Genomic DNA, 18,239 nt, shown 5'->3' on the forward strand with positions numbered 1-18,239 from the left:
CTGCCCGCCTTGGCCTCCCAAAGTGCTAGGATTACAGGTGTGAGCCACTGTGCCCAGCTGGAAAATACTTAATCTTTTATCATGGCATATGATATTAGCTCTAGGGATTTTTTTTCTTTTTGAGGCAGTGTCTCGCTCTGTCATCTAGGCTGGAGTGCAGTGGCTCAGTCTCAGCTCATTGCAACATCTGCCTCTCAGGTTCAAGTTAGTCTTCTGCCTCAGTTTCCCAAGTAGCTGAGATTACAGGCACCCACCACCATGCCCAGCCAATTTTTGTCTTTTTTGTAGAGACAGGGTTTCACCATGTTGGCCAGGCTGATCTTGAACTTCTGACCTCAAGTGATCCACCTGCCTTGGCCTCCCAAATTGCTGGGATTATAGACATGAGCCACCATGCCTGGCCAGCTATAGGGTTTTTATAGATGCTGTTTATCAGGTTAAGGAACTTTCCTTCTATTTGTGGTTTTCTAAGAGTTTTTGTCATGAATTAATTCACATTCATTTGTCAAAGACTTTTTTGGGGGACAGCTCTTGAACTCTTATGGTTATACTTTTGTGTGTGTGTGTGTGTGTTGAGACTGAGTCTCGCTTTGTCGCCAGGCTGAAGTGCAGTGGTGCGATCTCGGCTCACTGCAACCTCTGACTCCCTGGTTTAAGTGATTCTCCTGCCTCAGCCTCCTGAGTAGCTGGGATTACAAGCACGTGCCACCACACCCACCTTATTTTTGTATTTTTAGCAGAGATGGTGTTTCACCATGTTGGCCAGGCTGGTCTTGAACTCCTGACCTCAAGTGATCCACCTGCCTTGGCCTCCCAAAGTGCTGGGATTACAGGCGTGAGCCACTGCGTCCGGCCAGTTATGCTTTTTTAGACTGATAAAGTGAATTATATGGATTGATTTTTATTCCTGAGAGGAATCCCACTTGATAATGATATATTCTTTTGATAAACTGCCAGCATCTATTTGTAAATGTTTTTTGCAGTTTTTGCATTATACCCATTTGAGATACTGGTTTATAGTTTTCTTGTTCATATCTGGTTTTGGTATCATGGTAATGTTGACCTCATAAGGTAAGTTGGTAAACGTTTATATACTAGAAGAGTTTATGCAGAACTGGTATTATTTCTTTCTTAAATATTTGATAGAATTTCCCTGTGAAACCATGTGGACCTAGAGTTTTCTCTAGGCAACACTTTTAATTATGAATTCCATTACTTTAATAGAAACAGTGGGTTAGGTTATCTTTTTTTGTTTGTCTTGCTGTGTCACCCAGGCTGGAGTGTAGTGGTGCCATCATGGCCTACAGCAGCCTTGACTTCCTGGGTTCAAGTGATCTTCCGCATCAACTTCCCAAGTAGCTGGAACCACATGCACATGCCATCACACCCAGCTAGTTAAAAAATTTATTTTGGGTGGAGATTGGGTTTTGGCATGTTGCCTGGGCTGGTCTCAAACTCCTGGACTCAAGTGATCCTCCCCACTCGACTTCTACAGTGCTGGGATTACAGGTATGAGTCACTGTGCTGTCCTCTATTTTTTTTTTTTTTTTGAGACGGAGTCTCGCTCTGTTGTCCAGGCTGGAGTGCAGTGGCCGGATCTCAGCTCACTGCAAGCTCCGCCTCCCGGGTTCACGCCATTCTCCGGCCTCAGCCTCCCGAGTAGCTGGGACTACAGGCGCCCGCCACGTCGCCCGGCTATTTTTTGTATTTCTTAGTAGAGACGGGGTTTCACCGTGTTAGCCAGGATGGTCTTGATCTCCTGACCTCGTGATCCGCCCATCTCTGCCTCCCAAAGTGCTGGGATTACAGGCTTGAGCCACCGCGCCCGGCCGCTGTCCTCTATTTATCCTTTTTTTTAATTTTTATTTTTTGAGATGGAGTCTCGCTCTGTCGCCCAGGCTGGAGTGCAGTGGCACGATCTCGGCTCGCTACCATCCCCATCTCCTGGGTTTAAGCGATTCTCCTGCCTCAGCCTCCCGAGTAACTGGAACTACAGGTGCGTGCCACCACACCCAGCTGATTTTTTTTTGTATTTTTAGTAGAGACTGGGTTTCACCATGTTGGCCAGGCTAGTCTAGAACTCCTGACCAGCCTCAGGTGATCCGCCTGCCTCAAGCCTCCCAAAGTGCTGGCATTACAGGCATGAGCCACAGCTCCTGGCCCCTCTGTTTATTTTTGAGTGAACTTTGATAGTTTGTGGTTTTTTTCAGAGACTCTTCATTTCATGGGAGTTATCAGATTAACTGGTAAAATTATTCATAATAATCCCATATTTTTCTTTTAATGTTGATAGCGTCTGTAGTGATATCACCTCTTTAATTCCTGATACTGGTAATTTGTTTCTTCTCTCTCTTTGACATTAGTTTGTCTACAGAGTTACCTAGCTAGCTTTTGAGGCTGGCATGCTACTACACGCCTATAATCCCAGCACTTTGGGAAGCAGAGGTGGGTGATCATGAGGTCAGAAGTTTGAGACCAGCCTGACCAACATGGTGAAACCCCACTCTACTAAACATACAAAAATTAACTGGGCGTGGTGGCAGGTGCCTATAATCCTAGCTACTCAGGAGGCTGAGGCATGAGAATCACTTCAATCTGGGAGGCAAAGGTTGTAGTAAGTTGAGATCACCTCGTTGCACTCTAGCCTGGGTGACAGAGCAAGACTCCGTCTCAAAACGAAAACAACAATAACAACAAAAATCTAGCTTTTGGTGTCATTGACTTTTCTTTATTGGTTTCCTTTTTTTTCCCATTTTTTTGATTTTGGCTTGTTATTTCCTTTTGCCATGTTGTTATTTAATTTGCGCTTCCTTTTTTTTTTTAAAGTTTCTTAATCTGGATGTTTGTATTTTGATACTAAATATTTCTGCTTTTCTAATATAAGGATTTAATGTTACAAAATTTTCCTATGTCCCTGTATTTCAATTCAGAATATTTTCCAATTTCACTTTTATATTTCTCTTTGACAAACTATGTGTATTTAGAAGTGTGTTTAATTTCTAAATATTTAGGAATTTTCTTGATGTTTTTCTGATATTTGATTTATGCTTTAATTCTGTGTGGTCAGAAAACATACTGTCTGAATTTAATTCTTTATTTATTAAAACTTATTTCAGGTTGGGCTTGGTGGCTCACACCTGTAATCCCAGCACTTTGGGAGGCTGAGGCGGGTGAATTGTTTGAGGTCAGGAGTTCGAGACTAGCCTGCCCAACATGGCGAAACCTCGTCTCTACTAAAAGCACAAAAAATTAGCCAGGCGTGATGGTGGACGCCTGTAATCCCAGCTATTCTGGAGGCTGAGGCAGAAGAATCGCTGGAACCCGGGAGGCGGAGGTTGCAGTGAGCCGAGATAGTGCTACTGCACTCCAGCCTGGGCAACAGAGGGAGACCCTGTCTCAAAAAAAAACAACAAAAAAAGCAAACTTGTTTCATGGCCCACTATATGGTCTATTTTGGTTGTTCTATACATACTTGAGAAGAATGTGTATTCTTCATTTGTTGTGTATTGTGTTCTATAAATGTGAATTATTAGGTCAAGTTAGTTTGAGTGTGGTTTACGTTTTCTGTGTACCGATTGATTTTCTGTATTTGTTTTCTCAGTTATAGAGAGGAATGTTGAAATGTCAGCTATAATTATTCATTCGTTTTCAGATAGAAAGCCTGTACCCATACAACTTACCTTGTTTGTTTAGCTTCTCTCAGAGATCGTAGTCCTGTGTTGCCTCTTATTCAGTGTCCAAAAAGTAGTTTTATATTTTTCGAGTTTCTCAGGTGTTTATGGCAGGAAAGTAAATCTTGTCCTAATTAGGTTATCATTGCTCAGAAGCAGAAGTTGATCCCAAGTTTGTATACAACAAGTTTTAAAAACAATTTTATTGGTTTAAATTTTATCATAGTATTATGGCCAATATTGTAACATTGGTCGAAGTGTGAGAGCATGGAGTGATTTCACAGTTATTATGAATATGAATCTGTGCTTTTATGCACCAAGGGATAAATAGAGTTACATACTTCTGAAATGCCTGTTTGGGCTATTTAGCAGAATAGTTTATCCTAGAATAGGATTTATTAGGATAGTTGGTAATCACCTAGTTATATAAAATTAAATATTTAGTACTTCAGTCGTGAGAAGCCATTGCTTTTTACTTAGCAAAACAGCGTCATTTCGAATAACTGCACATTATTTTTTCATGGAAACTCAGTTATTGTTTTTATAAGCAGAGTCACATAAATGGTTCATTGAACAGTAGTTATAGTTTGGAGACGGGGCATGGTGGCTCACGCCTGTAATCCCAGCACTTTGGGAGGTCAAGGTGGGCGGATCACTTGAGGTCAGGAGTTTGAGACCAGCCTGGCCAACATGACAAAACCCCATCTCTACTAAAAATACAAAAATTAGCTGGGCGTCATGGTGTGCGCCTGTAATCCCAGCGACTCGGGAGCTTGAGGCATAAGAATCGCTTGAACCTGGGAGGCAGAGGTTGCAGTGAGCCAAGATTGCACCACTGCACTCCAGCCTGGAGGACAGAGCAAGACTGTGTCTCAAAGAAAAAATAAAAAAGATCGGCCACGGTGGCTCACGCCTATAATCCCAGCACTTTGGGAGGCCGAGACGGACGGATCATGAGGTCAGGAGATCGAGACCATCCTGGCTAACGTGGTGTAAAACCTTATCTCTACTAAAAATACAAAAAATTAGCCGGGCGTGGTGGCAGGCGCCTGTAGTCCCAGCTACTCGGGAGGCTGAGGCAGGAGAATGGCGTGAACCCGGGAGGCGGAGCTTGCAATAAGCCAAGATCACACCACTGCTCTCCAGCCTGGGTGACAGAGTGAGACTCCATCTCAAAAAAAAAAAAGTAAATAGAGGCATGGTAACATTTGCTAAGGAAAGAAAAGAAATACTGGGCAGAGAAATAGGAAGACTCATCCACTTCTCCTTGGTTGCTAAAGTACAGAAGTTGGTTGACCTACATATCTTTCTTTGGAAGTTATGCTTATCAGAAAAAAGGAGGTCAGTAGTAGGAGATGCCTATTTTTGTGTCATGTGTTAGATTACTTGTCAGAAGTTTTCTTTGTTGACTGCTAACCTTTAGTTTCTCTTTTTGCTGTTTAGAAAATAGTTTGAAGTTTTGTACAACTTACGTAAGTTTAAAATTTTTTTTTTAATGGAACGTTTCACGAGTTTGTATGTCATCCTTGCACAGCAGCCATGCTAATCTCTGTATTGTTCTGGGGTTTTAGTGTATATGCTGCTGAAGTGAGCACATGTAAATTTCTTTTGGAATTGTTTTTTTTTTTTTTGAGACGAAGTCTCGCTCTGTCACCCAGGCTGAAGTGCAATGGCTGGATCTCAGCTCACTGCAAGCTCCACCTCCTGGGTTCACGCTATTCTCCTGCCTCAGCCTCCCAAGGAGCTGGGACTACAGGCGCCCGCCACCTCGCCCGGCTAGTTTTTTGTATTTTTTTGGAGAGACGGGGTTTCACCGTGTTAGCCAGGATGGTCTCGATCTCCTGACCTCGTGATCCACCCGTCTCTGCCTCCCAAAGTGCTGGGGTTACAGGTGTGAGCCACTGTGCCCGGCCGCCTTTTGGAATATTTTAACAGTTTTGGTGTAATTGTCATTTTTCGTTATAGATTATATACAAAATTTATTACTCTACCTGTACTAAAGATTAATGTGCTATTGAGATATACTGCTTTGTCTCTATTATAACAACCAGATAGTTAGCAGTACAGTTATTTAAAAGTTAGACCATTAAATTTGTTAGTAAATACTTATTGGTTTTGGTTTTTTGAGGTGGAATCTCACTTTGTCACCCAGGCTGGAGTGTAGTGGCATGATCCTGGCTCACTGTGACTACCACCTCCCAGGTTCAAGCGATTCTCCTGCCTCAGCTTTCCCAGTAGCTGGGATTACAGACACACACCACCACGCCCCGCTAATTTTTTTTTTTTTTTAGTTTTTTAGTAGAGATGGAGTTTCACCATGTTGGCCACGCTGGTCTCAAACTCCTGACCTCAGATTATTCACCTGCCTTGGCCTCCCAAAGTGCTGAAATTGCAGGCGGGAGCCACTGTGCCTGGCCCATTTTGGTTCACTTTAAAACTTCTATCTGGGCTTGGTGGCTCCTGCCTGTAATCCCAGCACTTTGGGAGGCTGAGCCGGGTGGACAACTTGAGATTCACGAGTTTGAGACCAGCCTGGGCAGCATGGTGATACCCATTCTGTACAAAAAATACAAAAATTAGCTGAGTGGGGTGGTGTGTGCCTGTAGTCCCAGCTACTTGGGAGGCTGAGGTGGGAGGATGGCTTGAGCCTGGGAGAGCTGAGATTACACCATTGCATTCCAGCCTGGGTGGTAGAGCCAGATCTTGTCAAAAACAAAAACAAAACCAAAAAAAAAAAAAAAAAAGAATGAAACTTTTTACTTTAGTAAAGGAGATATTGAAAGATGATAAATTACGTTTGAAAATATCGTTCTTGTAATCTAAGATCAAGTGAAATTAGATTCTGTTAAAATTGATAGGTCATTTAAAGATTGCAAAATTTCTCTTATTTTCATGCATTTTACATAAGAATGAATCAGTTTGATTCATGGTTACATTGATTTGGCACCTACTATGTTTAGGTGCTATGTAGTAGGTGAAAATGTAAAGGTGAAAAAATGTGACCTGTATCTGTAGAGAGCGTATTGTTCCAGGGTAGGAAATCAAAGGAGAAAATAAGTAATTATAAGCTAGTATGATAAGTGCAATTTCAGAGATATTTTATTATTACAGAAACACAGAAGAGGGTTCTGAATCCAAATTAGAGATTAGGGAAGAGAGTAAGTATAGTAGTCTGGGAGGACATATAGGAGATAGTTTCTGAGCCAAAGGTAGAAAAAGGCATTCTGAGATGCAGTAAAAGGCTAGAAGAAAGAGAATATGGGAAGAATGTGTGGCTCTAAGCCAGGCATCTGTCTAAGGGGCGAGTGAGGACTGAAATTCAGCCTGTGTTGTGCTATCCATTATTTATGTCTTGTCCTTATGGAGTTGCACATCCTTAAAAGGAGTCCCTTTTTCCAATTTCTTAAAAGGGTCAGTGGCTTAAGAGGCCCCTCATATGTAGGACCAGCTGTTGGTACATTGTATGATTAGTTATGGATTTTGAATTTGATTTTCTATGCCTGTTATTCTCTAACTTAGATCTGAGCAACTTCAGGGTGTTCTGGAGTGGAATCCTGGTGAAATTATGGAAACCCCTAAATAACTTCTTATATTTTCCTTGAATATTTTGTAGTGAAGCAAAATAGATTATATGCTGGAGCTAAGCTGTCCAGTATGGTGGCCCCTAGCTACCATAAATTTAAGTTAAACTTAATAAAACTTAAATAAAATTCAGTTTCTTAGTTGCACCAACTACATTTGAAGTGGAATTGGATGAGAATTGATACACAAGGCAACAATGAAATAGATTTGGAAGGGTGGATAAGATTTGTAGACAGATGTGGGGGTTTTGTGGATAGCATTCCAAGTAGAGAGAATAACATTAATAAATACATGTAATGCCATTGGTGGAAAATAAGTTTAGAAATGTAGTTTGGACCAAAATGGGGAGAACCCTGAAAACTTAACCTGGAGAAGATTATATAATATTGAGAACTTGTAGGTTACAGTTTTTGAGCAGGAGGATTGAGTGATGCTTTAGAAGTGCTTTAGCTATCTTGGCCGGGTACGGTGGCTCATGCCTATAATCCCAGCACTTTGGGAGGCTGAAGCGGGTAGATCACTTGAGGTCAGGAGTTTGAGACCAGTCTGGCCAACATGGTGAAACCCCGTCTTTACCAAAAAATACAAAAAATAGCGAGGTGTGGTGTTGCATGCCTGTAGTCCTGGCTACTTAGGAGGCTGAGGCAGGTGGATCGCTTGAACCTTGGCGGCAGAGGTTGCAGTGAGCCGAGATTGTGCCACTGCACTCCAGCCTGGGCAACAGAGCGAGACTCTGTCTCAAAAAAAGAAAAAAAAAAGAATAGAAAGAAATGCTTTAGAGATCTTGTTTGAGTTAGGAGTGATGTATTTGTTAGGGTTTTTGGAAGCAGAGAAGTGATACCAACTATCTTAAGAAGAATTTTCTTGATGAGGCGCAGTGGCTCATGCCTGTAATCCTGGCACTTTGGGAAGCCAAGGCGGGCAGATCATTTGAGGTCAAAAGTTCCATACCAGCCTGGCCAACATGATGAAACCTTGTCTCCACTAAAAATACAAAAATTAACTGGGCGTGGTGATGGGCGCCTGTAATCACAGCTACTCAGAAGGTTGAGGCACAAGAATTGTTTGAACCCAGGGGTGGAGGTTGCAGTGAGCTGAGATTGCACTTCTGCACTCCAGCTAGACTCTGTCTCAGAAAAAAAAAAGAGAAGAATTTTATTATAAGACTATTAAGTTGCTCATAGACTGAAAAGGAAGGCTGGAGAGAGTCTAGGATAGCTCCTGGGGTCTTGATACAAGGAATGAGTTGACAGTTTCATCAGGATGCCACCCAAATGAATAAGTGCCAACCGTTTTTTTCCAGACTTGTATCATTTGTTCAAGATTCAGAAGCTCCAAAAGCCAAGTACACCTTTCCTAGAGGGGAATACCTAGGCAGAGGAGAGGTAATAATCTCGAAAGGAAATCTAAGACCATTACTAAACCTCATAGATGTTGGGAGGCTGAGCAAGAAACTATTCTTTACTGTTCTGTACAGAATGGACTAAAGGGAATAAGACTAGAGATTGGAATGCTTGAGAGGTGTTTTGCTATAGAACAGACCTGAACAAAAAGTAGTGGCAATGGGATTGGCAGTGAGGATTTTGATGTGAAAAATGCCGTGGAGGTAGAATCTGTAAAATTTAGTAACAAATACTTCTTTTTATATACACAGATGACTGTATAGTGCCTAGATAACCTAGAGAAAGTTGATGATGAGGTATTATGGAAATCTGGCTCTGTTACTTAGTATAGTGAGCAAATTATTTACATGCTTTGAGCTTCAAGTATAATTTGAGGTGACAATTATTTTAAAACAGTTGTCAGAATTACACATATATTTTTCTTTTTTGAGACAACATCTGGCTGTTACTCAGGCCCGAGTGCAGTGGGTCAACTGCAGCCTCTGCCTCCTGGGCTTGGGGAATCCTCTCACCTCAGCCTCCCAAATAGCTGGGACTACAGTTGTGCACCACAATGCCTGGCTAAATTTTGTGTTTTTTTCTTTTTTTTTGTAGAGACAGGATTCCACCACGTCGCCCAGGCTTGTCTCGAACTCCTGGGCTCAAGTGATCCTCCCACCTTGACCTCCCAGAGTGTTGGGATTACAGGCGTGAGCCACTGCGCCCACCCCAGTTATGAGAATTAAATAAGCAAAATGCCTGGAATATAGCGACAAGTCAATGAGTGTTAGTTCCTTTCCCTATTAAACAGAAAACTAGAGGATATTTCTTTTGATTGTTTTTTGTTTGAGGGTGCTACAGGCAGGTGCTATAGTTTGTTATCTTTGTATACTTGGTTTTAGAACTTAATGCCTTTGTAGATTAGATGGGTATTCTTATGGAAACAGATGGGAAGTATTCTGGATTAGAAATCAGTTTTAGATTTAGAATTTTAAAATAAGCCTTTTATTTTTACTTAATAATTTCAGATGTACAGAAAAAGTGCAAAGAAGATAGTACAGAGTTCTTGTAAACCTTTCATCTACTTTCCTCTGAGATTTTATTTTATTTTATTTTATTTTATTTCATTTTATTTTATTTTATTTTTGGAGAGAGTCTCACTCTGTCCCCCACACTGGGGGACACTACAACCTCCGCCTCCTGGGTCCAAGTGATTCATGTGCCTCAGCCTCCCAAGTAGCTGGGATTACAGGTGCACGCCATCAGGATCAGCTAATTTTTGTATTTTTTGGTAGAGACAGTGTTTCACCATGTTGGCCAGACTGGTCTCAAACACTTGACCTCAAGTGATCTGGCCACCTCAGCCTCCCAAAACTACCTTAGCCTCCCAAAATGCTAGGATTACAGGTGTGAGCCACCATGCCTGGCCTTTCCTCTAATGTTAACATTTTAAATAACCATGGTCTATTTGTCAATGCTAACAAGTTAACGTTGTTACAATATTATTAACTTAACTACCAACTTTATCCAGATTTTCCAGTAACATCCTTTTTCTGTTTCAGGATCTAATTTAGGATACCACCTTGTATTTAGTACCTTTAGGTTTTTTAGTTTTGTTATTAACTGTGACCTTAAGCACACCACCCAACCCTTCAGACCCTTGTCCATCTAAGATACCTTTTATCTCTGAAGTTTTGAGTTTGTTTAATATCTGTCATACAGTGTGCCCTATTTTTATTTTGAGATAAATAAGACTATAAGATCTAATCAATACACCTGATCTTGTTGACAGTAAAATTTAATTTTTATCTTGTAATTTTACTTTAGTATTAAAGGAAAACTATAATAATGTTGAGTTTTGGGCCGGGCGCGGTGGCTCAAGCCTGTAATCCCAGCACTTTGGGAGGCCGAGGCGGGTGGATCACAAGGTCAGGAGATCGAGACTATCCTGGCTAACATGGTGAAACCCCGTCTCTACTAAAAATACAAAAAACTAGCCGGGCGCGGTAGCGGGCGCCTGTAGTCCCAGCTACTTGGGAGGCTGAGGCGGGAGAATGGCGTGAACCCGGGGGGCGGAGCTTGCAGTGAGCCGAGATCGCGCCACTGCACTCCAGCCTGGGAGACACAGTGAGACTCCGTCTCAAAAAAAAAAAAAAAAAAAAAAATGTTGAGTTTTGGGAAAACTCACAAGAGTTTTTTCTTCCATTCGAACCAAAAAGATAAAAAGAGAGGACTTGTATTTTTCACCGGTAGAGGGTCATGACTCCAGGTTCTTGGCGTTTTGAACAAAGAATTGGTCAAAATGTCCAGCAAAGAAAAGAAAGAATGAAGTAACAAAAAAATGAAAGCAGGGATTTATTGAAAATGAAAGTACACTCCACAGTGTGGGAGCACACCCGAGCTGCAGCTCAAGAAGCCCAGATGTAGAATCTTCTTGGGTTCAAATACCCCCTATAGGTTTCCCATTGGCCGCTTCATGCTCGCCTCATGTAACTGAAGCAGTAGCCTGCAATCAGTCTGATTGGTTGTGGAAAGCAGCCAACCAGAGGCTGATGTGACGTTACAAAGGTCACACTCCTGTACAGACATCTGATTGGTTGCAAAAACTTTGTAACTTCACATCTGCAAAAAGCAACCAATCAGAGGCTGGGGTAAAGTTACAAAGTTGCAAGTGAAGACTCCACCAGCAATCAGTCTAATTTGTTGGGTACAGCCAATTTCCCGTCTGCAGTGCTCAGGAAAGGTCAAAGGGAGTAGCCTCTGGTCCTTTTGTTACTTAGGCGTGGAAAGTTAGGGTTTTCCTTTCAATTTAGTTCTAGGAAGTTGGCATGAAATAGCCTTAGGTTCCCTGACTCTAGACCCTATTGTCCTGCCTCATCTTTCTCCAAGATTGAGACGTGATCCCCATAAATCTTTATGGGAGGCAGAGGGACTGAAGGTCTTTCTTCTGTAACTGCTTCATGCTGATTTGGGGCGTAGTCCCTACCTGTTGGAGATCACGGAACTCTCACCCTGTTCTGTCTGGTGGAGGGAGGGTAGCTTTTTGATAGACAGGGGTGGTGTCTTCACCTGGAACTGGCTGGAACCTTTGTTGCGTGATCATCTGAAGCTTGGTGGTCTCTAGGTGAGAGGAAATGAAATCGATTAAAAGACTTAATGGGAGTTTTGGGAGTGGATGCCTATGCTGTTTGTTATAGAAATTTGCTGGAGAAAAAACAAAACTTGGTCTGTTCTAGAATCTGTGTGTTTCCTTAAAGTCTTAGCGCACATGACTCCATTTTGGCTTGGTTTGCTGGGGCCTAGTGCATGAATTTAGTCCAGAACAATGACCTCCCAGAATTTTGTTTAAAAAAACTCCCCCTTTTTGGTCAGGTTCTCACTTAGGTGAGAGTGCTTAAGCTCTGGAGTTTGAGGCCAGCCTGGGCAACATAACAAGAGTTGTCTCTACTAAAAATAAAACATATTAGTTGAGCGTGGTGGTGTGTGACTGTAGTCTCAGCTGCTTAGGAGGCTAAGGTGGGAGGATCACTTGAGCCCAGGAGATCAAGGCTGCAGTGAGCTGTGCTTGTGCTACTGCACTCCAACCTGGGCAACAGAGCAAGATCCTGTCTCTGTTTATTTAAATCCTGTCTCTATTTATTTAAATAAATAAATCCTGTCTCTATTTATTTAAATAAATAAATTGTGAAAAATAACTTAGGTTTTTGGATTACTAAATTGGATACATTAGTGTAGCACACTTTATAGGAAACTCAAAGAAGATTGGCTTGAATGACTAGATTATTTTGAGTTAGAAATTTCTTTGAGATATTGAAGTGGAGACATCATACGGTTTTATAAGTAAATAAATGTAAATAAGTATGTTTATAGGTTAAAATTTTTTTTTTTTTTTTTTTGGAGACAGAGTTTTGCTCTTGTCACCCAGGCTAGAGTGCAATGGTACAATCTCGGCTCACTGCAACCTCCGCCTCCTTGGTTCAAGCAATTCTGCCTCCTCGGCCTCCTGAGTAGCTGGGATTACAGGTGCCCGCCACCATGCCTGGCTAATTTTTTTTTTCCTTTTTGAGATGGAGTCTCACTCTGTCGCCCAGACTGGATTGCAGTGGCGCAATCTCAGCTCACTGCGACCTCTGACTCCCGGGTTCAAGTGATTCTCCTGCCTCAGCCTCCCGAGTAGCTAGGACTACAGGCATGTGCCACCACACCTGGCTAATTTTTGTATTTTTTAGTAGAGATGGGTGCCAAGACCAGCTCAGTTTCGGAGACCCTAACCCAGCATTGCTAGAGGAATTAAAGACACACACACAGAAAAATTAAGAGTGTGGAGTGGGAAATCAGGGGGCTGACAGCCTTCAGAGCTGAGAGCCTGGAACAGTTTTACCCACATATTTATTGACAGCAAACCAGTGATAAGCATTGTTTCTATAGATTATAGATTAATTAAAATGGGAAACAAAGGGATGGGCCAAAACAAAGGGATGGGCTGTGGCTAGATTTCTGCAGCAGGAACAAGTCCTTAAGGCACAGATCGCTCATGCTATTGTTTGTGGTTTAGGACCGCCTTAAGCAGTTTCCGCCCTGGGTGGGCCAGGTATTCCTTGCCCTCATTCTGGTAAACACACAACCTTCAGCGTGGGCGTCATGGCCATCATGAACATGTCACAGTGCTGCAGAGATTTTGTTTATGGCCAGTTTTGGGGCCAGTTTATGGCCAGGTTTGGGGACTTGTTCCCAACAGATGGGGTTTCACCATATTGGACAGGCTGGTCTCGAACTCCTGACCTTGTGATTCACCTGTCTTGGCCTCCCAAAGTGCTGGGATTACAGGCATGAGCCACTGTGCCTGGCCTGCCCGGCTAATTTTTGTATTTTTTTGTAGAGATGGGGTTTCACCATGTTGGCCAGGCTGGTCTTGAACGCCTAACCTCAGGTGATCCACCCACCTTGGCCTCCCAAAGTGCTGGGATTACAGGCATGAGGCCCTCACACCTGGCCACATTTTTTTTTCTTTTTCTTTCTTTCTTTTTTTTTTTTTTTTAAGAGAGAAACAGTCCTGCTCTGTCTCTCAGGTTGTAGCTTACTGCAGCCTTAAACTCCTGTGCTCAAGGGATCCTCCTGCCTCAGCCTCCTAAGTAGTTAGGACTGCAGGTGTTTACCTCCACACCTGGCTAATTTTTAAATTTTTTGTAGAGACTGTGTCTTGCTGTGTTGCCTAGGCTGGTCTTAAACTCCTGGGCTCAAGCAGTCCTCCTGTCTCGGCCTTCCTAAGTGTTGGGATTATAGGCATGAACCACTGACTCTCCAGGGCCTTATCATGGTTATCTTTTTGAATTACTGGTAATGCAAGAGAAGGTAAGTAGAGTTTGAGTCTCAGTTACAGGGCTAATAAAAGAATGTAGCCGGGTGCTGTGGCTCACGCTTGTAATCCCAGCACTTTGGGAGGCCGAGGTGGGCGGATCATGAGGTCAGGAGTTCAAGATCAGCTTGCCCAAAATGGTGAAACCCCATCTCTACTGAAAATACAAAAATTAGCTGGATGTGGTGGCAGGCACCTGTAATCCCAGCTACTCAGGAGGCTGAGGCAGGAGAATCCCTTGAACCCGGGAGGTGAAAGTTGCAGTGAGCCAAGATCACGCCACTGCATTCCAGCCTGGGTGACAGAGCTAGACTCTGTCTTAAAAAAGAAAGAAGAAGAGAAAAAAAGAATGTAAAAAGATTCTTCACTCTAGAAATCAACTAAGGCAGCTCTGTTAGCACTGCAGGACCTAGTTCAGCTAAAGACAGGGTTCTTGTCCGTCCCATGGCCATGAAAATTTAGGCTTGCAGACAGTTTAAAGGGTGAGTGAAGCAGAGGATTTTACTGGGTGAAAACGGGAAATAGGGATACCCCGCAAGGCCGGAGTCTCCTGCTAGAGCACTTCCAGTCCTGCTGTTCAAATCTCAGGTTCTATACAGGAAGAGGAGGGGCCAGACTCCCCCCAGCTGCAAATGGCATGAACCTCTTGAGGCTAAGCTCCAGTGGGCAGGCTGGTTGTAGTTCCTCTGGGGACCCCCTCCCACCTGGCTGTCTCATTTCCCCTCTAATCTAACAGTTGTTAGATTAAGGACACGGAGAAAGACCGATCTTAACTGCTTCCTGCTGACAGAGGGGGCTGTTTTGGGGGAAACAGCAGTCAGAGCCCCCTAAGAGGCGTATTTAGGGGTTCCCAGCAGAAAGGGTCACCATCCGAGGCTCTGGTTGCATGACCATTTGGAGTTTGATGGCCTGAAGGCAAGAACAGACAAACCGGGTTATTAGAAAACATGCATCAAAACGAAACAAGGGGAGGGGTAAGGACAGCCGAAAAATTCTGAGGCCTTTTACCAATTTTCACAGGGAGAGGGAGGCCAAAAGCTTGACTGGTAAAGAAACTTTACCCTTTTGCTGGCATGTTGGGCTTTTGGGTTCCCTTCCTCTGAGCCCAATCCTAAGCCAACCAGTTTAAAGTTTGGGAAATTAACTCTTTCTAGTTCGGAAGATGCGTTTAAGGGGAGTGTCTTGTAGTGCAGAAACACAATTACCTATTAGTGAAGAGAGAACTGAGGAGAAAGGGGAAAAGGCGCTTTTTAAAGGAGTCCCAGAGGTTCGGGATGCATTTGAAAGGGGTACAGATTGAAGATGAATGGCTACCCATCTAGAAAGAGGGAAGCAGACCTTCCTGGTTCCCTTATTTTCCTAGCAGATACCCCGGATACATGAGGGTGAGAGGAAAGAGTGTCTTCTTTCAGTCTTCTGTCCTTGCATCCCTGAGTTCTGGCAACCTTGTCAGGTGCCACCATGAGTACCAAAGTGGCTTGCATCCATGAAGCAGGGGTGTCTAGACAATAGGAATTATTTGTCTCACCTATGTCTCTTTCCCACCTACTGTCAGTAGCTTTGGAGTTCCCTAGGCCTCATTTATGCCATGGATATTAATGTGGCCTTTATCTGTGAAACAGGAAACGTGGAGTTGGCTTAATCAGTAGGAGTCAGCCACGCTCACCTGTGATGTGCCTTTTAACCTCTGTTGTCATTTGCCTCTGCCTCAGATCCAGTTTTTTTTTTTTTCCTAGGGCTTTGACCCGAAATTTGGAATTGAGTCTGGGACAAAAATGTGTTTCAGGGGGTTGCATGGACTCCTTATCATAAGCCGAATGCTAAGGTCAAACTGTGGAACTGAGGCCTCCTGCAGTAAGGGAGAGGAAAAGATGTCTTGTGACACACCCAGATAACTGGTGGCGCTAGTTATGCTTGCTAGGATTTGGGTGCATGGTGCTTGGCTTTGGTTAGCTCCCTTGGTCTTACTTTCCCAAAAGGAAACCTGAGTGATGGGCATCCTGTGTATTCCCATCACCTGGAAGAATTTGAAGGATAATTGCTCAGAACTAGAATATTGGTCCAGATTTTTACGTTACCCATCCCTCTTGTTCTTTCTGAGGTGCAGCTGGAGATTGCTGGTTGGTTCACAGGAACAAGCAGGGTTAGTCTAAAATGTAGGTGAAAATTTAAAAACAACTAATGAGTTTCTAATTTAATGACAAATGTATGATAAATTGTAGAACATGATTTCTCTCTTTTCAGTTCTCATTTTTGTTAAAAAATCATGATAGGACTGAGTGGTTTGCAAAATCCCTTAGTCCTATACTTGACCTGATGATTTGCCTAAAGTGTAGCAAGAATAATTATGTCTACATAGGCCTTTCAGGTTGGCTTTGATGGAACTCTATTCCCCAAGGAATCTCAGATAAGACCTTGAAACATCTATGAGTTGGGGGATCCTCTCCTCTTAAGGTCCCAAGATAAACTTGGAGCTCCTAGAATACACACAGATAGGCCGGGTGCGGTGGCTCATGCCTGTAATCTCAGCACTTTGGGGGGCCGAGGTGGGTGGATCACCTGAGGTCAGGAGTTCGAGACCAGCTTGGCCAACGTGATGAAACCCCATCTGTACTAAAAATACAAAAAAAATTAGCTGGGTGTGGTGGCTGGTGCCTGTAATCCCAGCTACTTGGGAGGCTGAGGCAAGAGAATCGGTTGAACCCGGGAGGCAGAGGTTGCGTTGAACTGGGATTGAGCCATTGCACTCCAGCCTGGGCAACGAGCCTCAAAAATAAGTAAAAAATTTTTGGCCGGGCGCGGTGGCTCACACCTGTAACCCCAGCACTTTGGGAGACAGAGACGGGCGGATCACAAGGTCAGGAGATTGAGACCATCCTGGCTAACACGGTGAAACCCCAACTCTACTAAAAATACAAAAAAATTAGCCGGGCGTAGTGGCGAGTGCCTGTAGTCCCAGCTACTCGGGAGGCTGAGGCAGGAGAATGGTGTGAACCCGGGAGGCGGAGCTTGCAGTGAGCCGAGATCCGGTCACTGCACTCCAGCCTGGGCGTCTGAGCAAGACTCCGTCTCAAAAAAAAAAAAAAAAATTTTAAATTTGAAAAATCAAAAAATTAAAGAATACTCACAGATAGTTTCCAAATTTTAGAGGCACCAGGCAGAGAGAAACATACATGCTCCAAATTTTTGTTTATAGGAGTATACCTTACTCAATTATTAAAGGCCATAAATAGTTCAAAATGAGTTTCCTTGACTCTGAAAAACAAAACAAGGATCAGCAATATTCCAACCAAAAGTCAAAAAGGTTGCTTCAGCTTTCTGAGTTCAGTCCATTTCGTTAACTCTTGTTTTGCTTGATACTTGTAAACATTTCAGCTCTTCCATGAGTCCTGTTCATTTTCCTTTATTAAAATGTTACAATCTCCAAAGTTGTCTGAAGTCTGTATTTGAGAGCACCTATTAAAGTCTTACAGCCTATTATAAACCATCTTCTGAACAGGATTAAAACAAGACAACAATCGTCTGTGAATAGCCAAGTGGTCAGAAACACAGTTGGCAAAGAAGTTTGGTTATCTCCATAGTTTACAATAACTTAACCTTAATTTTGATTGATAGCATATACTGGGACATTAGAATTTTAGAAATCCCATAAAATTTTGGAACATACATCAGCATTGTTTACTAAGATATAACCTAAAGAAGATTGAAGGTCATTTTGGCAATTCCATGTACCTAAATGCGTCACATAATCCTGTTTGCCTTTCTTTTCTAGACACTTCAGGGGCCCTCTGAAGTATCTGAAAAGTCAGATGCCAGGGAAGACAATTTTGAAACTGAAGTTTGATTTTGGGAAGGCTGCTAAATGTACACACTTGGTATTACGAAATAAAATTTGAGATTACCATAAGTTTTGCCAAAATGATGACTCAAAAATTTTAAAGAAGAAAAAAAACTTTTTTTTTTTTTTTTGATATGGAGTCTGGCACTGTTGCCCGGGCTGGAGTGCAGTGGTGTGATCTTGGCTCTGCAAACTCCGCCTCCCGGGTTCAAGCGATTCTCCTGTCTCAGCCACCCAAGTAGCTGGGATTACAGGCACCTGCCACAATGCCTGGCTAATTTTTTTGTATTTTTAGTAGAGATGTGGTTTCACTATGTTTTCCAGGCTGGTCTCGAACTCCTCATCTTGTGATCTGCCCGCCTTGGCCTCCCAAAGTGCTGGGATTACAGGCGTGAGCCACCATGCCTGGC

The 18,239-nt window shown here is 42.9% G+C and overlaps 1 protein-coding gene and 1 non-coding gene across 2 annotated transcripts in view; one reads left to right on the top strand and one right to left on the bottom strand.

Annotated features, from left to right (window-relative positions):
- Positions 1-18,239, top strand: part of TAOK1 (TAO kinase 1) — a 172,468-nt gene that overhangs the window by 29,068 nt on the left and 125,161 nt on the right. The window lies entirely within an intron of this gene.
- LOC116271104 lies at positions 5,161-5,266 on the bottom strand. The gene has a single exon (XR_004179548.1). It is a non-coding gene; the product is annotated as a U6 spliceosomal RNA (small nuclear RNA).

This window comes from Papio anubis, chromosome 17 (assembly GCF_008728515.1).
Source record: "Papio anubis isolate 15944 chromosome 17, Panubis1.0, whole genome shotgun sequence".
Lineage (NCBI taxonomy): Eukaryota > Metazoa > Chordata > Mammalia > Primates > Cercopithecidae > Papio > Papio anubis.